This window comes from Euprymna scolopes, chromosome 41 (genome assembly GCF_053919585.1).
Source record: "Euprymna scolopes isolate OS-2025 chromosome 41, ASM5391958v1, whole genome shotgun sequence".
Classification (NCBI taxonomy): domain Eukaryota; kingdom Metazoa; phylum Mollusca; class Cephalopoda; order Sepiida; family Sepiolidae; genus Euprymna; species Euprymna scolopes.
Genome location: NC_136522.1, coordinates 9,250,027 through 9,274,362, shown reverse-complemented (window position 1 = coordinate 9,274,362; position 24,336 = coordinate 9,250,027). Strand labels below are relative to the sequence as shown.

At 34.7% G+C, this 24,336-nt stretch overlaps 1 protein-coding gene across 1 annotated transcript in view; it reads left to right on the top strand.

The window, feature by feature from the left end:
- The first annotated feature begins 1,527 nt into the window (after positions 1-1,527).
- The window catches only part of LOC145266333 (protein sel-1 homolog 1-like), a 93,973-nt gene continuing 71,164 nt past the window's right edge, over positions 1,528-24,336 (top strand). The window contains exon 1 of the mRNA XM_080121920.1: positions 1,528-2,165. The gene's annotated coding sequence lies outside the window, so the exon portion shown is untranslated. The remainder of the gene's footprint in view (positions 2,166-24,336) is intronic.

The following is a 24,336-nucleotide window of genomic DNA, read 5'->3' as shown; positions in this document are numbered from 1 at the left end:
AAATACCTTTTTACGTGACAAGGAATTTTGGAATTTCCTATCCGGACAAGCAACGAGGTCTTGCTCCTGAAATTCATGTGTGTCTCTACGGTTTGCACGCGAACATGGCGGGGAAGGAAGTTCTAAAAGGACTTTAAACAAAAAAAAGAAAAAGTCACGTGCCTGACTGGCTTTCAATTGTGAGTACGCTCCTAAAATTAATTTCATATGCGAGTGTGATTAGGAGATACCATTTTTTTACATTATTGTTGTATTCGTTTATGGATACACACAACTTCTTTATAAGAACCAGTGTTGTTATTTTTTCATTACATGTTACGTTGGCGTTTCTTAAGTTTAATGCCCGCAAAGGGAAAAATTTGCAACTTATTGTAAATAAAGTTTCTTCTTCGTTTCAAAGCAAGGCATTTATATTTTATTCTTTACCCCTCCTCATCTTTTGTTTCATGCTTTTTTTCAGCTTAGTTACTTTAGCGTCGAATTTATCTGGAAGCAAGATAAATTGCGACATTTTATCTGAAAACTCCATTTGTCGACTACAAAATCTCGTCCAATAGTGTAGAAGCGCTTTTTTTGCGAAACATTTTTGGAATTAAAGTAAAATTGTCATTGTAACAAAATATAGTTTGAAGGGGGGGGGCATCACTTGAAGAATCAACAATATGTTAGTTTTAATTTTTAAATTAATAAACAATTTGAATTGAGAGAAGAAGCGCCACCTGGCGACAGTTTAGTAGAAACGTACCAAAACAGAAAAAAAAATTGCTACCGTCCATGTAATGCAGAAATGCCAAGTTTTATTGTATATTTTTCAATAATGTCCTTTTCTTATATTTTATTTCGATAAATAGCTTCACAATAGAAATGCTGAAGAACAATAAAAATAATCGAACTGATTTGCCTTGTCACCGCTTCCGGTAGCAGACATACCGGAATTAAGGAAGTACCGTAACTGACTATAACCGAAACTTTTACAAAGCATTTATGGTAAAGCAGGACGTTGTAGAAACCGGAAGTCAATATAACACGCGAAAATTGAGAATAACCAAGGCGCGTGTGTAAGCATGTCAAATAGAAGGAGTAGCAGGCAATAGTAGAGACGCAGTAAGACCGATAAAAAGACGAGTGTGAGTAAATAAAAGAGACGGAGTAGGAAGAGATGCGATGCCTTTTTATTAGAGTGATAAATATCCGAACGCGAGTAGATCAACTAGACGGGTAGGAGCAAATACATAGAGAGTAAGAGAGAGAGAGAGAGAGAGAGAGAGAGAAGGAGGGGAGAGAGATAAGTATGAGTAAGTGAATTAGACGGAGTAGGAGGAAATCGAGAGCGAGAGAGATAGAATAAGATTAAATAAAGAGGTGAGTATGAGTAAGTGAATTAGACGAAGTAGGAAGACAGAGTGGAATGTTTTTTTTAGAGACGACATAAGACTGATAAAAGAGATAAGTGGGAGGAAATAACGTAAAGGTGGTAGGAGGAAGGTGTTTCATAGTGGATGAATGTGGGTGAAAGGTAGAGGAAGAGGCAAAGAGAGAGAGAGGGGCCCTTGGTAATGGCGACTCTTGTAGCCGGCTTAACATGGCCCAATAACAATACGTGGCACAATAACAATCGTGCACGACTCGCAAACGGAATTTCTCATCTTCGACATGATAATTCGGATCCGACTATACCCACAGATCTAAATGACGGCCAGCTGTTTATCTGCTGACGACGAAGAAGGGGAAGAAGCACTATTGTATTGAGACCCCCTCTACACTTTTTTCTAATTTTAATTTTTTTTTTTTTAATTTAAAATTAATCATTTTTGACCTTTCTATTATTATTATTTTTTTTATTTAGCTGGCCATGTTTATTTTTTTAAAAGGCTTCTAAAAATCTATTTTCTTAAAAAGTAATTATTTCTTACTTGGTTATCTGATATCCCAGTTGGAAGTGAAAAAAAAAAAATATACATGTGAAGACTTTTATGAGCCAAATTTTATTTTTAATTAAAAATTTATTAAAGTTGCAAAAAAAAAAAAAAAAAGAAAAAAAAGTGATTGACAAAAAAAAAAAAATCAACAAATAAAAACTAATATAATTTTATTTAAAAACAGAAAGACAAAAATATCCTGAAAGAAAAAAAACAAAACAAACATAAAACCAACTCAAAAATCTGGTATGTATTTTTATTTTTCATATTTAAAACAAATAAAAAAAAAAAACAAACAAAAAAACTGGTGCTTATTTAGAATACAACCTAATAAGAAAACCTAAATAGCAGAAAAATTTTATCATATACGTACCCGTTACGGAATCAAGACGTCATATTCCCAAAATCACGTAAATTGATCAAATATTTTTGTGGACCTGTAACAACAGTGCAGTTGCAGCACTGCACTGCACACCCACATTTTATATGTATAGATATATTTTTTTCGTTCTTTTTCAGCGGATTATTATCCATTGGACCCTAATCTGCCAGATTATGCATCCAAAAAAAAAAATACAAAAAATTTAATATTTAAATATTTTTAGAGGGTGCTTACAACGTTCTAGTAAATCGACCCCCCCAGTCAACGTTTGAATGCCAAACTAATAAAAAGGGCTAAATTTTCAGGGTTGCCAGAGCGACTTTTTAAAGGCCAAATTGATGGAATCTGGCCATTTTAAGAGTAGTTTGGTCTTCAAACATTGACTGGATCCATTATAGGGGATCGATTTACTTGAAGGTCATATTACAAATTGAGCAACTTAAAAATCTTTAAATATTGAATTTTTAGCATTTTCGGGTGATTAATCTGGTACATTAATGTCCAGTCGATAATAATCTGCTTAAAAAATTGAAAAAACAAAGAAACAAACATAGGGCACTTCTGCATGACAGCGACATATTAACAGCAGAGACGAGTTATCGACCCCTGTTCTTAGAAAGAGAACTGCCATCTAGCGGCCATTATATGAACCTCAAATATAAACAAGTGTGTACGATAACGCAAAAATATATAATAACGAAATAAATAACAAAAATATATGAAAATCGAAACATTTGTTAAATAAAAAAAAAATCTATGAAAATATAATTTAATGTATTAATATGATTTCTTTTCAATGAGTGATTTAATGTATTGAAATGTAATTTTAGGTTGTAAATGTAGCAAAATAGAATTTAAAAAATATGAAACGTTTATATAGATTTAAGATTACTTTTTTATCTTTACATAAAGATTTTTTTTTTCAGTTAGATTGTATAAACATCAAAATTTTAAAAACATGAAACAGGTTTAAAAATGTTTTTTACACAAAGGTAGATTTAAATTTTTTTTTTCTTCACAGTAAGGTTGTATAAACAATAAACATATCAAAATATAATTTGTCAATATAGCAAAATTGAATTTTAAAAACATTTATAGAGATTTGATAATTATTTTTGTGCAGAAAGATTGTATAAAATGTAGCAAAACGTAGTTTTAGTTTGCACGCACGTTTAGAAAAGGAGGAGTTATCGACCCTTGTTCTTTGGCTGAAGTGACATCTATCGGCGGTTCTTGAAACTAAAATCCACACATTCGCCTCATGTCACTGTCATGCAGAAGTGCCATACTTAGTTATATTTTGGAAAAAAAAAAAAAAGGATTCCAACAGAGTGCTTTTGCTTTACTAAACCAAAAGCGCTCTGTTGGAATCCTTTTTTTTTTTTTTTTTAAAAAATTTAAAAAGTGTGTTGCATTACAGGTGGAAAAAATGATGGACCACCTGTACTACAGGTCTATTTTTATTTTATTTATTTATTTTTTTTTATAGAAAATAGTTTTTATTCATCTGTTTATTTATTTATTTTTTTAGCGATTTTAATAGGAAATTCTACAGATGTTTAATTTCTGCAAAAAAAGGCAGAAAAAAGGGGCTATAACTCTTACATGACTGGAGGGAACATAAAAAGGGTTCACAGTTGCCAAGGTTACCGTTAAGAAATCAATATGATTGCTTAAAGAGTTTCATTTTGGTGCATATCGCCAAGTCCTGGCTGGCTCGGGATGCAAAGTAATTCAAAGTGTAGTATCTGTTCGGCAGATGCTGCAATCAAAGTTATATGTAGAGGCAACTCCATAGATAAGACCATTGCTCTTGAGCAATTAGTTTTGGTCAATGTAAGTGAAACCCTTCATACCAATTGTCACTGTCCAGTTCCCCAACTGCCCCCCCCCCTCCTTGGCCCTATTGGTGGGGCATTAGAATACGCCGACTGCCCCCCTGCAGAGGGTAAAAGTCCCTCAATGGGGGTCCTGGATATGACCTTAAACTATATCCAGTGGTGAGGGCCCCAGCTTGTGGGCTTTGGGGAGTGTGCAGCCACCCTTTAATTACCATTGCTCCCAGGTCCACTCTGACCCAGAGTGGTGGTACCTGTTAGGGTCCCAACCATGGGTTAAATAGAAACCGACGTGAAAACAAATATATTCTATTAAAAAAAATTTTTTCTTCAAAATCTTTGGATTCGGCATTAAATAACCCGAAAAGGGTTGATATGCCGTAAAACAAAAACAACCAACCAACCAGCCCCCCCCTCCATTCACTCTTCACATTAAAAAAAAAACGGCGGCCTTGTGCCTAATTTGCTCAGTGGGGAAGCATTCATTGGAAGCAAATATATAAGGAGTTTCGTTTTCTTTTTCACTTAATGTTAATAAATATTTTATTTTTAAACAATACAGGACTTTATAAAATAAGCTAAACAAAAAAGAAATTTAAATAGCTGTTTTATTTATAAACAATGCCGGCAGAGCAGCAGCACTTTGAACTTTATTAAATATTTTTAAATAATGGCAATAAAATAAATAAATAAAAAAATAAGTATTGTTTACATTTCCTAATTGTAAAATTCATGCATTTTGCAATTAGTATTTTAATATCAAAGTATTTTTTTTTTAATTAAAAAAAGATTATTGATCAAAAATATATTGTAGTAAATGGGGTTTGTATTACTGTACACATAGATTCGAAAAAGTTGTCAAAAAACAAATATATAACAAACAAATAAATGTTATCAAAGGCAAGATAAGTTACTTTTCTACCAAACTGGATATATTTTTCGTGTTTTTATTCAATGTAAAATGTTTATTCAGCTCGAAAAACATAGTGTTTACCGATTTATTCGAAAATTCAAGATGGCGCCTGCGCCTGACTACCTCTTTAACACGGTAAGTTTGGGAAAAAGTGTTATAAATAAAAAAAAACTGGATAAAATACTGTTAAAAACTCACTCAATATTTGTTACCGTGACATAGCTTGACATATATTCGGCGGGTTTTTAATAGTATTTTGTCTAGTTTTTTATTTATATAACCTTTTCCCATACTTACCGTGTTAAAGAGGGAGTCAGGCGCCATCTTGAATTTTCGAATACATCGGTAAACACTGTTTTTCGAGCTGAATAAACATGTTACATTAAATAAAAACACGAAAAATATATCCAGTTTGGTAGAAAAGTAACTTATCTTGCCTTTCATAACATTTAGTTGTTATATATTTGTTTTTTGACAACTTTTTCGAATCTGTGTACGTACAGTAATACAAACCCCTTAAATGAAATACAAATTTTTAAAAACCGTTTTAGCAGAAATAAAGAAAAAAGGGTGCTACTACAGTTTATCGCCGAAAATGGAGACGCTATTTTTTTGCTTTTCGGGCACCTGTCGCTAGAAATAGAGGGAGAAATCAGTATTTCAAACTATGACCAAAGCATACAAAAAAAAAAAAAATTAAGCTATATAATGATTACTTCCGGAAAGAACTAATTGTTACATGCCTCAGCGTAGTATAACCCCTCTCTCTCCGTGTTAAGAACGGCTTTCGAGGGTGGGGTGTTATTCTGAAAGCCGTTCTTAACATGGAGAGGTTGTTTATACTACATATATATATATATATAGTAATTAGTTCTTTCCGAAAGTTATCATCATCTAGTTTAATTTTTTAATTTTTTTTTTTATTTATTTCATTCTTTGGTCTCTTCTGATGACAGGGGCCCCCCCAAAAAAATGGCGATAAACTATACTAGTATCAAAGAAAGAAATATTATACTCTACTATTTAACCTTTTTTTTTTCTTTCTTTTATTTTGTTAAATCTACACAAGTAGTTGGATATGGAATCGGAAGTTTATGAGAATCAGTGTACTGACCTCTTTCAGAAGAAATACTTATTTTTGAGTTGTCTCTTCCGTATTTATTAAACATGGCGGATTAAAACAACGTTCCGCTTCATTATAAAATTTGATCTTCTTACCTAAAAAAAAAAATCTATTTAATCAATTTACGTGATTTTTGGACTATGACATCTTCGTTTTGTATCCAGTTTTATTTTTAAAGACATTTTTGTACTTTTGTTTTGGAAATAAGTTTAATTCTAAATAGCATTAAAAAATTGGGTGCTTATTCAGATGGGCACTTGTGGCAGTTATTAAACAATAAAAAAAAAAAAAAATACAGAAACGTCTGTATGTACCAGTCACTAAACGAAGATGAAATATTCCAAAAATCACGTAATTTCATCAAGCATTTTTTGATTTTGATTTTTTATTCAAGGAAATCAAGTTTTATGCCTCAGCAAGTCGTAATGTTTTCGTCCGCCATGATTAAATCCGATGAAATAAAATGGGGAGACGAGAGGTGAAAACTCCGCCTTACATTTAGTAAAATCAGTAAAAATCGTAAATTTTTATTTTTTTTAAATTTTTTTATTTTTTATTTTTTTTAAGCTGATCGATTTACGTAGTTTTTGGAATATGACATTTGCGTTCTGTAACGAGTACGTACATCAGCAGGCTTTTTGTATTTTCTTTACTTTTAATTGCAGTTATAAAGTGCTAATCTAAATAAGCACCAAAAATTGGGTACTTGTTTAGTTTAATCAAGGCATGAAAATATAGGAAAAAAATCATACGTAATGAAGTTTTCATACAAAAAATCACTTAATTTGATCAAGTAGTTTTTATTTATTTATTTTTATTTTTTACAGAGGAAAATCAAATTTTAATGATATCGATCGAGTCGCGGCCATCTTGTTTTGCGAAGGAGGAGGGGTACTTTTAAACGTAAAGTGATTAACAAAGGACACAATGAAAAGGATTAAAAAGGACAAACGGTAAAATAAGTGAAAAAAAAAAATCTAAGATATTTATCTAGGTATTTTTTCTGCCTTTGTTTCAAAACAATTTTGTCAAATGTTGACAAACTTTAAGTGGTGATTGGAGTTATCTTCCCCTGGCGTCCCATCTGCGAAATAAACAAAATGGCGGCGACTCGATTGATCTCATTAAAGTTTGATTTTCCTATGTAAAAAAACAAAGAAAAAACTACTTTATCGAATAAAGTGATTTTTTTTTAAAACTTTATTCCATAACAAGTACGTACAATATAATTTTTTTTTTTCAATATTTTCATTTTTTAATGCTTTGATTAAACTAAACAAGTACCAAAAATTGAATAAAATTGTCGTTGATTCTCCCAAAATATCTGATTTTCCAATCTGGTGACATAACATTAGTTCACCGTATTTGTTGTTTGATTTTGGCGTTTTATTTTAATAATAATTATTACCATTATAATAAATATATATTGTCACAGATATTTAGGATTAAGGATCTATATGTTTGGTGTGAAACAAGCAATAATATTAGTGGGTATTTTTTTTTTTTTTTTTACTTTCTTTCCACTTACCTTTAAAATGATGACTTGATTAGGTTTTCGAGTATGTTGAAAACGAATATCACATTTAAATTTTGTGCCGACAAGTAGTTTTCTGGCTATAAAGATCTTTATTAGTAAATGTACTCCCTTATGTTTTGCACTGGTGGCCATATTTTTTTCTCAGTTGAAAAGTACTAATGCGCATACGTGTGACAAAACACACCCTCCTCCCCATGTTAAGAATGGCGAATGTCGTCGACATTTATTAAGTAATACATTGGAAAAAGTGTCTTAATATCTAGAAAACTGCATTTTAATGCATCAAAGACTAAGCTGCTTTCTTTTCATCATAATCGTTCTGACCCCTGTTAGGCTTCAATTGAAATTAATGGCTCTCGTCTTGGGGAAACTCCATGTCTTGCCTTGATAGTTCAGAACCAGCTTTAAAACCTAGTAGGTGATGCCCTTTCTCTTCCCTGCAACCTCCTACAAAAAGAGACGTTGCAAGCCTGTCTTTGCTCTACCGCTATTTTCATGGCAAGTGCTCGACTGAACTCCAATGTATGGTTCCCCCTTGCCAGACTTTTTCACAAAAGCGTTCAACTAGCTACAACCACTACATACGATTACCCTCACTCTATCTGTGCCTAAATCTAAACACAGATGACATGTACAAAGCTTGTCAGAAATTCCACGATCACAGCATGCCTCCCACTATCCTTTGTTTTAGACCAATCAAATTGGTTGATTAATTTACTGCGGAGCGATTCGCTTTGGCGTTTTTCTTTTTGATTTTTTTTTTGCATACTTTTCTTTTTAGTTCCAGAAAGCAACCGAGGGAGAAACATCTATGGAACTTAACTCTCCATATATAAGGCATTTGACGCCTTTTATTCTGGTTTCCTTGATACTTATATTTAGCCTAATGATTTGGCTAAGTTATATGTCTAACAGAGACTTCCTTTTAAGGTCAGAACTAAAAACGTATTAATAATAATAATTCAATTTATGAACTTCTTGATGATGATTGTGGTTGAAAATCGAACACATCTACAGAAGGCATCATACCAACCCCTCCAAACGGCTGTAATCACCGATCTTCGAAGACAGATGATAAAAGACCGTTCGAGATTGTTACCAACTCTATTTCAGAGGCAAAACGGGCATTCCTTTTTTGCAATGAGGAACTACTAAAATTTGTATTGAATTTTAAGATAGGCCTTTGCTGTACTTTGTCTTATTTTTGCCACTGTCTTGATTTTTTAGGGGTGTTTGGCTCTGTTTTGAACGAACATCACATTTAAAATTATTGCCGATATTTTTTTTTTTTTAAAAATTAAAACCTTTATTATCCAATGTATTCCATATTTTTTTCACTGGTTGCCATGTTGGTTTTCAGGCACACAAACCAACATGGCGACCAGTGAAAACGATACAGAATACATTGGGTAATAAAGGTTATAATATAAAAACTATTTGTCAGCGACGATTTTAAATGTGATATTCATTCAAAACAGACCAAATAACTTTTTAAAATTAGCTTTTGAAAGATAAGTCTTTAATTGGTATTTTAGTGCACATTGGCCTTTATTACAATAGTTCTTTTTCGTTTTTTCTTTAATTGATTACTTTTATTGATTTTAATAGTTAAACAGAAAAAAATATTATTAAAAAAAAAAGTATTTTCTATTTTTATTTTTTATTTTGGAATCCTTTGGGATGAGGATTCATAATTTGAGTATTCAATTTTTTGCAGATTGTTATCCTCACCTTTATAGTTGTCGTTTCACCATATTTCGGCAAACTTATCCTCTGGCCTTCTTCAGGTGGTTAACCGTGACGGGATAGGAATACTGAGTCTGTAACTGTATCCTCAGTAATTACTGCCTTCCATAGTTGTTGTCGTCTCACCATCTTTTGGTCAACTAACCCTCTAGCTTGCTTTGGGTTGGATTGAAACTTCAGATAATGACAATGTAAATGACAAACTTCTCTCTGATTCTCTCTCCTCTGATCTCGAGTGCATGGTTCAGTGGGGGAAGACGTGGCTGGTTACCTTTAATGCATCTAAATCCAAACTCCTATCTTTACATCATCAACGCTCTGATCCCCATCTGGCATGAATTGAAATTGATCGCTCTCGTCTAGGAGAAGCCCCGTGTTTTGACAAGCTGCTGGGTTTGTCCTTTACTCCTGATCTGAAATGGAACATGTACATCAAGTCTGTTGCCAAGGTCGCTGAAAAGATGGTGGGATCCTTCTACCGCTCTAGAAGATATCTCACTACTGATGCAATTCTCTATCTATATAAAAGCCAAGTACGTCCAAGGATGGAATACTGCTGCCATATCTGGGCAGGAGCTGCTAAAACAACCTATCCTGCCTTGACAGAATACAAAATAGAGTTCGTGGCTTAGTGGCCAATGCCCTTTTCTCTACCCTGTAACCTCTCTCCCACAGAAGAGACGTTGCAAGCCTATCCTTGTTTTATCGTTATTTCCATGGCAGGTGCTCGTCTGAACTCCAATCTCTGGTCCCCCCTCGCCAATCTTTCACGAAAAACACCCGTCTAGTTGAATCCACTGTGAAAAATTTCCCCCACTCTATATCTGTGCCTAAATCAAAACGCGGATTCCATGAACAAAGCTTCTTTCTTAGAACTGCACGCCTGTGGAACTCTGTTCCGTCTGCCTGCTTCCCACCTGACTACAACTTGGATGTGTTCAAGTCCAACGTTAACAAATTCCTAATGAACCGCCCCTTAAGTAAACACTTCATCAAATCTCCACACTAACGTACTGTACTTGCAATAACCCTTATCCTTGAGTGGCTTCCGGGCCTTGATAAGTGGTGACCACCGTGTAAAAAAAACAAAAAACAATGCTCATCTGGAACTGTAGGGACTCAACGTCTCTATCCATTGCTTCATGAGCACCTAAAGAAGGCCAGAGGATAAGTTGGTTGAAATGTGGTGAAACAACAAGTATTATGAGGATGAGGATAACAGTCTGCAAAAAAATGAACACTCAAAAAAAAAAGGGAGGGGGCAATTTAAAAAATGTTCAAACATTTATTACTATAGACAAAATAAGGTGATAGATCAAAGTTATCTAACATCCGATTTCTCTGACCTCTTGTCTTGGCAAGAGTCATAGAGCACATTGTAAACGACTGCCTTACTTCACCTTTTAAAGTAAGCTCATTCATCCATTTGTTTGGTTTTCTAAAATCACACTCTATTGCGAATCAAGCTGCCTGTCTTTATCGACACTTGGCCTCAAAACATGAGGCTAAGAAATGCACAATTTTTGCATTTTTTAGATCTAGCCAACACATTTGGAACTGTTCCTCACTGCAGCAGAAACTACCCTTATTTGGTATTGAATCTGCAACAATTTGTCTGATCGGCTGCAGGCTACTTTGGTCGTTGGCTATTTGTTGGATGAGCTTCCTGTCTCAGCTGGAGTGCTGTAGGGAAGTGTTATTGTGTCAATGTTATTTTTTTCCTTTTCATCAACAATCTGCTGACATTAATGGAATGTGCAACATCTCATTGTGTTCCCAAGCTCTTATACCGATGACACGCAAATTTCTGTGTCACACCCTTACATAGCATATCGGTATACCTGTAGTTGCTACTTGTTTTTATGTCTGAACAGGCAAAGGACTGGGCCATCATGTTCAACCCAGCAAAAACAGTTGCACTTTTGTCCTCTAGATGCATCTCTCCTGTCCCTATCCATGGGATTTGGTTTCAAGATATGTGCCTTTCTCGAAATGTCATAACTATCTCATTGAGTAATAGCAATATAAGGTTCGGTGACCACTTATATATCCAACAGAATTAATAGGGAGCTTTATGTGTTGCATATCCTGAGCTACCAAATTCCTCATGCATGGCATTTGCTTTACAAGGCAATGATTCATCCCCACTTAGAATAAGGGTCCCTTGTGTTTGCCGGAGTTGATTCTCTTTAGCGTCTACAGCGTTGAGCCATCAAATATAGAGTACGTATTCCATGTTGTGACCCTGTTCCCTCTGGAGTATACAATCTACATTGCAATCATTTGTTAAAAAAAAAAAATGCATTTTTCCATTATTAGAGCGAAATTTGAATATGGCGTTTTGCTTTATTTAGAGTTTTTGTAATGACCCAAAATATACATGATTTTATTTATAAATTGTTTTTTATTCAAACAGAATGTTTAAACAAATGCAACAAATATAAAAAACAAAAACACTGATACCAATGAACGCGTGAATATATTTTTGCATTTTTTTAAGACACCCTTCGATTTAAATCATCGGTTCATCTTCATTATTGTAACAAAATTCGAAATATTGAATTTCAAGTGAAACAAATGCTATCTACTTATGTAGCAGTAATGAACATATCCAAAAATTATGAAAAACAATAAAGAAAATTAATTATTAATGAAAACATTTTTTAAAGACAAATTTTCCTACGATTTTCCAATTTTTCGGAAAATATTTATCTTCCTTGTTGCGATTCTAACTTTCTGGTTTCTTTTTTTAGCAAAATTCAATTTTTGCCAAATTGTCTTTGAAAACTATTTTCATTAATAATTAATTTTCTACTTCATCGTTTTTTGTAATTTTTGGATATGCTCATTATTGCAACATGACTATATATATAAAAGTGAAAACGTGTGTTAGTGTGTGTGTTTATACTTTATTCTTTACCCCTCCCTCCTACACACACACACCTCCAAACACCTGGGCAATGCCGGGTACCCCCGCTAGTCTATATATGTAAAAGCGAAAATGTGTTTGTTTGTATGTGTGTTTGTGTGTCCGCTAAAAACTTTCGTCAGACAGAACAAAAATTGACAAACTTGGTATCATATTGAAGCTCCATCCTTCGCCCGAAAAATATCGGAAAATTGGCCAAAAACGTTAATTTTCTCACCCTGAAATCAACAATTTTCTACAGGGCGGGGGGGGGGGTCAACAAAAACTGTCCTCTCATGACAAGATTGAATCTACGCATGCGTCAGATGACGTCATGACCTGATTTAGTTTAAATAGTTGAAGAACTGACTAAATTTCATGTACGTCATGTTAGCTTAGTTGATTAGAGCGTTGGGTCATTATCTAGACGTTTTGGGTTCGAATCGTGGTGTGAGATGTCTTATTATTTTTATTTATTTATTTTTTTTTTTCGATTTTTTTAAATTGAAATGTTGAACCAGTGTTATTTATGCCATTTTTCATGTAACGTTCATTTTTCTGTTTTTTTTTTTTTTTTTTTTTTTACTTCGCTTATTCTTAGATTTTCATTAACACCCCCGACTGACCACACACACCCAAAAACACCCGGGTACCCACCGATTTTTTTAAATTTTAATATCTAACCAGGCTTATTCAAGCCATTTTACACGTTTTTTTTTTGGGGGGGGGTTAGTTTTAATGTTTAGTTGTTCTGTTTTCTTTTTTCGATTTTTACATTTAACATCGTTTGTTTGCCTTACATTAGTTTTTTTGTGTTTTTTTTTCGATGTTTTGATTATGAAAAACACCCGGGCAATGCCGGGTACCCCTCGCTAGTCTATAAATATAAAAGTGAAAATGCATGTGTGTTTGCTTTTTCTGTATGTCTACAAAAGGCTTTTTTCAGAGAAGCGGTCGGTCGCCTAGCAACTTTTTAAAACACATGTAAATCGTAATATCTCAGACAACAACGGAGCTCGCCTGTCTATTTAATTTGCTCGACTTTGGGAAGATAAATATTCAACAGTTTTCGCTCGCCAAATGTGGGTTAGGCCTTTTCCTATAATAAAAACGACACTAATTCTTGCGTTATTTTTCCGGTCTCGATCGCCGGAAATGTCCGAAAGCAATCAGCTTTGATCAATGTGGTAATATTATTTCCTTATATCAGAAGACAATTGCTATTCAATTTCGACAACTGGAGCTGTTTCCCCCTACCCCAACGTCTTGGGGGGGGGAAGAAAGCATTCCGCACTAAATGAAATGCTACCCCGCAGTCAAAAGTTGACCTCATTAAGTAATTAAAACGTGAACCTGCTAATTTAAGTAAATAAATAAATTCAAACTGTTTCCGTTAGCATCTCAATGGTTAACGTCGCACTCTTTTTTTTTTTTTCACACTTTAATTTACAACTTTGCCTCAAGGGTTCGGGTTCGATCCTCATACTTACCGACCAAAACATTTAAAAAAAAATTTTAACCCCCCCTTCTCCGGAGTTTTGATTTACTCAAAACCACACACACCTCCAAACACCCAGGCAACGCCGGGTACCCTCGCTAGTCTTTATATATAAAAGGCAAAATGTGTGTGACCATTTCGTGTATGTCTTCAAAAAGCTTTTCTCGCACACGGTTCCGAGGTCGTTACGATAGCTTACAACTGTTTATATGGGTCCTAAATAATATGTACGATTTGGGAAAGCGCGTCGCATCTAGATTTATTTACGTCGACTTTTACAAAATTATTGCTATTTTGGCTTCTCGCGTGTTGATGAGGCTTTTTCGTATAAAAAGCGAAACTAATTCAAAGTTAACAACGAACAACGTTCTCGGCATTGCGCCGGAAAATGTCCAGAAGCAATCAGCTTTGATCAATGTTGTACATCAGACAATTGTTATTCAATCTGGACAATTGGGAGCTGGTTCCCCTTCCCCAACATCTGTTGGGGGAAAAACAAAATTGGGTAAACAACTGTGTCACTTCTATTTGACCTTCTTAATTAGGTCAAATGGAAGCAGCAGAGTTAACTTTTATTGCGCACGCCTGTTTTTATAGTTCAATAAATAAATTCAAACCTGTGTATGTTGTATGTATGTCGCGGTGGCCTAATGGGTAACGTCGCCCGTTTTTTTTTTTTTTTTTTTTTTCACACATTAATTTTCAACTCAAGGGTACGGGTTCGATTCTCATACTTACCTACCAAAACATTTTTTTTTTTTATTTACCCCCCTCTCCCCCGAGTTTTGATTTACCTCAAGACACCCGGGCATCGCCGGGTACCCAACGCTAGTCTATATATATAAAAGCGAAAATGTATGTATGTATGTATGTATGTATGTATGTATGTGTGTTCGCTTTTTCTGTGTCTACAAAAGGTTTCTTTCAGAGAAGCGGTCGCTCGCTTAACAACTTTTTAAAACGTTTTATATCACATATAAATCGTAATATCTCAGTTAACAACGAAGCTCGCCTGTCTATTTAATTTGCTCGATTTCAGGAAGATAAATATTATTTGTCGCTCGTCGCATGTGGGTTAGTCTTTTTCCTATAACATCTTCGAGGGGGGGGAGCATTCAGCAGTAAATGAATACTATTCCGCAGTCAAACTTGACCTCATTAACTCATTAAAACGGGCACCTGCCAAATCCAAATAATTACATAAATTAAAAAAAGTGAACGTCATTCATTGGCCTTCTTGGCCGGGATGCCCAGAAAGTCAATTAGCTTTGATCAATGTGCGGGAAACCCTTCATATCAGACAATTGCTATTCATTTGCACACTGCCAGAGCTCCCCCTTTTTGGGAAGAAGCTGGTTTTCCCCAACATCATGGAGAAACAAGTATGGGGCAGCAGAAAGCTGACAGCTTAACTGGCGTCCAGCAAGACGTTCATTTTTGCACCAGCAAGTCAACTTTTTGATTGATAAATTTGAATGCTTTTCACTTCCTATGACGTCATAGCGTAGCGGTAAGATGTCAACTTTTCTTTCACTTTCTTTTTTGCCTATGCGTTACAAGTTCGAGCCTGCATGCCTACTACCATTTTTTTTTTTTTTTTTTTTTGCTCCAAACACCTGGGCAACGCTGAGCACCCCTGCTAATTAAATATATAGCATTGATTTTACTTGAAATTCAATATTTAAATTTTCACTATTATAATAGAAGAAACACCAAAAAAATCTAAAAATAAGTTATCTCCCTTACTTTGCCACCTGAAGGTAAAAAAGGGCATCATATGCTATATTTCATTTTTGTGACCTTGTCATGTTCTCGTTTTAGAAATCATGTTTGCTTTTGTTATAAATGCCTGGTGTACATTTCAGCTGATTCATATTCCTAAATATATATATATATATATATATATATATATATATATATACTAGCGGGACCTGTGGAAATTCCACAGAGGACTCATTCATATTTAATATATTGATGTTGGCATTCTGTAGATGTTCAGCGTAAATGGAGACACTCTGATGTTATTGTAGCTTTTTTGTTAAAACTGCAAAAGTATTTATCTAAGCTAGCACGAACACCCGGCAAAGCCTGGTTGTAAAGTACGCTTAAATATGATATTGTATATATTATTATAGAGTTAATGTTCTGTCGATTTTTATATATTATAAAGTTGTGATTTAAAAAAAAAAAAAAAATATCCATATGACTTGGATGCATTAGCTTGAATTGAAACCGAAATAAAACTTATAAAAAAAATGTGTGTGTGTGTGTGTGTGTATATATATATATATATATATATATATATATATATATATAACTCGAGTTCCTTCAGCCATAACCAAAACTTATGAGGAATTCTTGGTAAAATTATTTATGACGAGAAATAAAAGTACATAACAATTAACCAACCCAGATATAAGCATGACACAGAAAATAACACACGCTATCATATTAATATAGAGATATAAACCTTTTATATAGAACAAAATACAAATCTCTGTCTTTTAAAGTATTTATTCTAAATAATGTTTCCTTTGATTTACTATAAATATCTGCTTTATCAGAACAACATTGGTATCGTCGATTCCAAATCTGATATTCTAGAATATATAAATACTATGCTCTTATTGCTCAATTTTTTTTAATTGAGCACTCTGCTGGGTTGCTCTCTCACTGATCTTAAAAAGAAATCTCGCTCTCTCACATATATATATAAAATCTCATCTACATAGACTGTTTTGCTGTATCACAGCTCATCACTGTGGCTAGACTAGCACCCATCCCCATCCAACGATTGAACCTTCAACCATTTAGTTGGTAGTCGACAGTTCTAACCTCTGACCCATGAAATCGGTGCCCGTAAATGACCTCATGAAATGCCCATTCATACAGACACTTGCTCACCGCTTTTACAGTGCTCGATCTGCTTGTTTATTTACAAACAAATAAACAGAGAGCTTTGCATAATACTAATTATATATATTAGTTTCATTTTACTTTAGTTGAAGTTCTCAAAAATCAAGGAGCCCCAGGAGTGGGGGTCAACACATATTGGATATTCAAATCCATTACAGTTCTTTTATATATATATATATATATATATATATATATTGCTTGCAATTTTCTAACCTCTCAACTCTGCTCAGAAATACTTGCTCATGTGCCTAAACCTGCTGCAAGATCGCATAATTGTTCGTTGCTATTTGTAACACTAGAATTCCGACACTTGCCCCGATTAAGAAATTTGCCTGGGCTCGATATCGATCTTACGGTTCTGAGTATGATCTACAACTGTTTCGAAACGTACAAAACCAGCTGTCTTCTTAAATAAAGTATATTAAGACAGGTAGTTATCATTACCATGATAACAAGATTGTTGACAGTTCCTCGTCATGCAGTTATTGGCGACTTGCCAAAAAGTTTTCTTTGGTGCCTGACGCCATTCTTTACCAATCTGACAGAATTGTTACAGCCAATCATAAAAAACCTTGACACTTCAAAAGCATGTGGACCCGATCTCATCCCAGCTGTGCTATTAAAAAAGTGCTCAGCCGAAGTAGCTCCAGTTCTCTCCAAACTCTACAACAAATGCCTTTATGAATCTTGCTTTCCGGGCTGTTGGAAAACTGCTTCTGTGGTACCAGTATTAAAGAATTCTGGCGAAAGAACTGACCCATTAAATTATCACCCCATTAGCCTCCTCCCACTTTTTGCCAAAATATTTGAGACCTTAATTAACCATGCTCTAGTCCATCACCTTACAGATGCTAAACTTCTGACTGACCAACAATATGGATTTAGACATGCCCGTTCCACAGCAGACATCCTAACTGTAATCTCTGAACGTATATAACATTCACTGGACAAAGCGAGAGAGGGCAGAGCGGTAGCTCTAGATATATCTAAGGCTTTTGACAGGGTATGGCATGAGGGTCTCCTCAGGAAAATTAGATCATACGGTATCACTGGTAGAATACTTAACATAATTAAATCCTTCTTAGATAAGAGTAAAATCCAGATTGTCCTCGACAGTCGTACATCTAAACAATATGATATAAATGCGGGGGTGCCCCAGGGTTCTATCCTTGGACCGCAATTGTTCCTGATATTCATAAATGACCTCCCCGACAAAATTGCCTCTGAGATGGGTATATATGCTGATGACACCACACTCTATAACAGGCATGACAGGAACACAAATGAACATATATCTAAAGAAATGGCAGAAACACTAGAGGATGACCTCCAATCTGTAGTGGAATGGGGACAAAAATGGATGGTCACGTTCAATGCCGCCAAGACTAAACTAGTTTCATTCAATAATTAAAAGAAACCTTCTCTACCACCTATAGCAATGGCCAACGACTCTTTATCTGAGAATACATCTTTCAAGCTCCTTGGCCTAACGTTCACAGGAAACATGAGTTGGAACAATTACATCGAAGGCATTGCCAGGGCTGCTGCAAGGAAGGTAGGCTCTCTACTGTGCTAGAAAACTACTAACACCCGAAAGTATCCTGTACCTCTATAAGGCAACCATTCGCCCATGTATAGAGTATTGCTGTCATATTTGGGCTGGTGCATCGGCTACTACTAGTCTCTCGCTCCTTGACAAGGTTCAAAAGTTGCAAATCTGATAGGCCCTAAACTGGCATCTAAGCTTCAGCGTCTGTCCCATCGACGAAATGTAGCATCCCTCTGCCTGTTCTACAAATATTTTAATGGTGAATGCTCTGATGAACTGCAAACACTTGTGCCCCCACGATGTGAACACCTTCAACAGACCCGACAAGCTGCAAAATCCCACCCCCACACTGTAGAGATCCCTAGATGTAAAAGATCTTTCTACTCCAGTAGTTTCTTCCCCAGAACCGCTAGACTTTGGAATTCCATTCCAGGTCACTGCTTCCTCAACTGTACTGACATGCAGAAGTTCAAGGGCAACGTGAACCAACATCTTGCTGCCCAAATCCCTACATAGTACCCCAGTAGTTGTTTCCCCTGATAGTAGCCCCCTACACCAAAGTGGCAATGTGCCTTGTTTGGGGTGAAAATGTAATAAAAAAAAAACAAAACAAAAAAAACAAAAACAAAACACCCATCATTTGATAAAGCAATGTTACTTAATCAGCACTATGCAGGTACAATTCCCTCGAGTACAGCACATTATGCTTCGCCAGCGTAGATATGTGCACCCTTACTTATTGATTGATATTCAGTTCACGCCGGATATTATTTTGTGAAACTGAACCAATTTTATCTTGGAAAGAATATGGAACGGGATAATGTTCGCAATATTCTGCTCAATCGGTGTGCTCACTCATTATCGAAGCCTTTTAGCTGTTTAAGCTGTCGTTTATATCTGGTCACATACCTCTTCTATGGAAGTGGTTCCAGTCTACAAGTGCAAAAGTGGCAGATCATAGTTTTTTTTTTTTACATAGGCATCGCCACTTATCAAGGCCAAGAGGCCACTCGATGGTAAGGGTTAAAGAGTGTACAGTAGAAATTGGACAATATAGTAACCGTTAGTAATGGAGATTCGGTAAATTTGATAACTTATATGGAACGCCTCATCAAAAACTTGTTTACGTTAGACTTGAAGACAACCATATTGTAGTCAGCTGGAAAGCAGAAAAACGGAAGACAATTCCATAGGCGTGCAGTTCTAAGAAAGAAGCTTTGTTCATGGAATCTACGTTTAGGTTTAGGCACAGACAAGAGTGGGGGGAAACTAGTGATAGTGTTTTCTGCTAGACGGGTGTTTTTTGTGAAAGTTTGGCGGGGGGCGGGGAACCAAACAATGGCGCTCAGCTGAGCGCCTGCCATGAAAATAACGATAAAGCAGAGACAAACTCGCAACATCTCTTCTGTGAGAAAGAAGTTACAGGGAAGAGAAAAGGACATCCCCCACAAGGCTACGAAGTCTATTTTGAACTCTATCAAGGCAGGATAATTCCTTTCTAGCAGCTCCTTCCCAGATGTGGCAACAGTACACCATTCTTGGACGGACCTGGCTCTTATATACATAGAGAATAGCATCAGTAGTGAGATATCTACTGGATCGATAGAAGTATCCCACCATTTTTCCAGCAGCCTTGGCAACGGATTTAATGTAGTTATCTAGTTTTCGTCCAATTTCTCTGACCTGTTGCAAGGAACTTTAGTTGCTGACTGTTTATCGAAAGAGCTTTCTGTGGACAGTGCAACATCTCATTTTAACTGCAATGACTCGACTTTGTTCTTAAGCTTCATATGCTGATGAAACAGAAATTTGTGTCATCCCCAGACCCTTATAGTGTCTTATACCTGCAGTCACTGCTTGTTTTTGCATTTAAGTGTGTAAGGGATTGTGGTATACTGTTCAACCCCCTAAAAAACAGTTGCATTATTGTCCTCTAGATGCCTCTCTCCTGTCCCTGTCTGTGAGATTTATTTATCAAAGAGTAATGATATCTAGCAATCTTAGGCTTGACAACCACCTGTCTTACTTGTCCAATATGGTTAATAAGAAGCTTTACTTAATAAGAAGTTAACTTAAGTGGAACGGCTCATCAAGAACTTGTTTACGTTGGACTTAAAGACAACCATATTGTTTGAAAGCAGGAAAACGGAAGACAATTCCACAGGCGTGCAGTTCTAAGAAAGAAGCTTTGTTCATGGAATCTACACTTAGGTTTAGGCACAGATTTTAAATGTTTAGTCAGAGTTTGCATGTAGGGAAAGCTATCAACGTGCCAGGTTGTTAAACTCCTGCACAGGGAGACCTTCGACACTCGAGGATCGTGTCTAGTAGGCAATCAAGTTCTCTCCTAATATATATATGTACTAGTTTCTCGCTCTGGAACAGGGTCCAAAAGAGAGTCGCCAACCTAATAGGTCCTGAATTGTCATCTAAACTTCAGCCCCTGTCCCACCGACGAAATGTTGCAGCCCTCTCCCTGTTTTACAAGTATTTTAATGGTGGATGCTCTAACGAACTACAAGCACTTGTACCCCCTCGACGAAAATACCCCCAACAAACCCTACAAGCAGCGAAGTCCCACCCCTACACAGTTGAGATCCCTAGATGTAAGAAAGCCTTTTACTCTAATAGCTTCTTTCACCAGAATGGCAGGATTTTAGAATTGTCTTCCGGTTTCCTGCTTTCCCAACTGTACTGACATATAGAAGTTCAAGTGTAATGTGAACAGATAGCTTTCTGCTAAACTCCCTACATAGTACCCCTGCAACTTAGGTCCATGATAGTAGCCCCCTGCATCAAAGCGGCAATATGCCTTGTTTGGGGTGAAAATGTAAAAAAAAAAAAAAAAAAAAATTGTAAAAAGGAACTTTGTGTGTTAGTTCGTTCCCTATGAATTTTACATAAATGTACTTTATGTGCCTGGCAGTGTTCTTAGATAGTTTTTTTTTTTTTTTTTTTTTATCAAAATGTCTTCCATAAGAATAGATAATCCAAATAATCCAATGAAAGAATGAACAGGCGATTTTTACGAAAGTTAACAAGTGCACTTGAAAAGTTTTATTACCACACAAGCAATAAGGCCAGACATATAAAATCAACGGTAGGCTCTTTTATATGACAGAAGCGCGTTCGAAATGAATGTTTCTGTTTAGAGCACAATTGAAGCTTGATACTTGACTTTTGCGTTTTTAACTTCAGTTCAAGCCATTGTATATCAAACATAATTTTATAAAATCAACAGTAGGTTCTCTTCACTGCAATGTAGACTATAATGTATTGTGAACTTAGTCACTGCAGGGAGGCATGAGATGCTAAATTCCGGTGCACTGCGATGGGTCCCCAACTAGAGCAGGCAATCATTCGATTTGATTGTAAAATTGGCAAGTTCACCGATAAAAATATGGGAGTGCGAAAAACATTCATTGATTATCATTCATTCCTGGGCAACGTTAGGTCTACCTGCTAGTGTATATAATATATATAATCCCAAAAGATTTTTTAAAGACACTTTGTATTTTTATAGGTCAACAAATAAGAATAAATGGTACTTGTACAGTTTAGTGAAGACATTCAAAAATGAAAATATCGAAAAAAGCTTATATTGTACGTATTCGTTTTGGACTGAAGATCTCCGAAAAAAAAATAATTTAATTTGATCGAGTAGTTTTTTTAGCTGAAAAACATGTTATGAGAGCGCGTTGAAGTCAGCCATTGTGAAATTTGCTGAACACGCCATGGGGAGATAACTCCATGTAAAACGCCGATACTCCCTCCCCTTCTTTAATTCTAGCTTTTCTTCCTAAAAATCGAACCTTTTGCTCGGTATCATAACAAATTGTTTTTTCGCTGTAAAACAAAAACAACAACAACAAAAAAAATACTTGATGAAATTAAGTGAAATCTTTTTTTTCGGAGAACTTCGTTCCATAACGGATACGTGCAATATAACCTGTTTTCGATACTTTCATTTTTTAATCTTGACTAAACTGTACCGGTACCTAATAAATAAATAAGAAGGATATAAACATTTATATATTTAAACACACACACACACACACACGACATTAATCTTTTTCGTTAAAAAATGATGTACACACACTATTCTGTAGTCATATACACTTGAATAAAACTCACACAAGATCTCGTGTGTTTTCGCCTATACGTAACTTTAATAAATACACATAGAATTGTTTTTTTTTTTTATTACTGTTAATGGAATATTTATCGAATCAAAATAAAATAATGAAAAACTAAAACGAATTAAAAAAAAGTAATAATAATAAAAAAGAAAATTTGTAACTTATGAATTATTTTTCGCTAAGCCTTTTTCTACTCCAGCAACGCCAGGTAAATACAGTTTTTTTTTCTCTCTTTTAATGAATGGAAAAAAAATTAAGATTAAAATATTTGTTTCAATATTTGTCAAAACATGGATATTAAGATTTAATTAAAAAAAAAAAAAAAAAAAAAGTTGTAAAGTGTTTTATTTTTTGTTTAACCGCCAGATTTAGTTTATTACAATAGAATTTATTAAAAATGATTTTTGTACGTTTTCGGCGTCCCAAATTCTCTTTGCGGCAAAAAAAAAAAAAAAAAAAGACGTCAGTTTAAAAAATTTTTTTTTTTCGATTTTTAATTTTGATTCTGCTCCAGAATTACCCCTTATAATAACAAGTTAAGAAAAATCTGTATAAATGTACGTGTGACGAAACTAATCATATTCCAAAAGTTATGTAAGTTGGTTAAAAGTAGTTTTATTTTTATAAGGAAGATCATTTTTTAAACGATTTTTTAAAATAAATATAGGGTGGGTGGACATGAACCGTAGTTTTCAAATTGTTTAATGTTTATATGTAGCAACAAATATTTGTATTTAATATTGATTTGTTGGTTGTTTTTGGTGTTAACTTTAGTATCAGAAAAAAAAAAGGAATCGATATCAAATTAATCTACATGATATTCAATATTCTTCCGAAGATATTGTTCTATAATTTCATTTTAAAACTACGGTATTTTTTAAAGTTTTTGAAACCGGACCAAAAACCGACTACTTTTAGGAGTAAATGACGAGTTTGAATGAATGCGATAATCATGGTTGAAGACTAGTAACTTATCTTGCCTTTGGTAACATTTATCTGTTACATGTTTTTTTGTTTTTTTTATCCCCTCTTTTTTTTTTTTTATTCCATTAAACTTCAAAATACCCATTGTTTTACGTTGTCGTTTAAAATGTGTAAATATGCTAAAAATAAAGTGATTTTGACAAAATGGAGTTTTACGGAATGTCAGCATAAAATTAAAAAAAAAAAAAATTTGTATCGCTTAAGATGAAAAAGATATTACGTCTTTTTTTTTTTTTTTTTTTTTTTACTCCATTACTAAATTGAATTTGACTCCAGAATCTCACAATCTTATATATCGCTAGGGACACAGATTTACCCTACCCCCCCGGCGCTCATGTAACACGATGTAACTAACTAATCTAATTTTATATTAGCATCATAACTTTTGAAGATCAGTGTAGTATCTGTTCTGATGCTAAACTTCACCTTTTCTGTCATCGGAGAAATCCTTCATGACTGAGACAATTTTTATTTTTGTTCCTATCCAGAGTGTCTCTTTTGGGGAAGCTGGATTTTCCCCACATTAAAAACCGACCTTGTGTCTAACTCTGCCCTCGTGGGGGAGGCAAGTATATAGGAACTTTTGCACCATTTAAAAGAAGCTTAAAATAAAATAGTAAAAAAAAAAAAAAAAAATTTACAGCATACGAAAATGCGAGATCAAAGTCGTTTTATCGATGCTTTAAAACAACGTTCCTATGAGTGATCATTTTGAAAGCGTAAACATGTTTAAAAAAAAATCTATCAAAACTCAACTAATGGTCAGATTTTCATGAAATTTTCGATTCTTAATCGCTTATCAACAACTGTTTTAACTTTTCAAACTCCTCATTTACCGAGTTAGGGTTAGGGTTAAAAAATAGTTTGGTGTTTGTTTGTCCGAT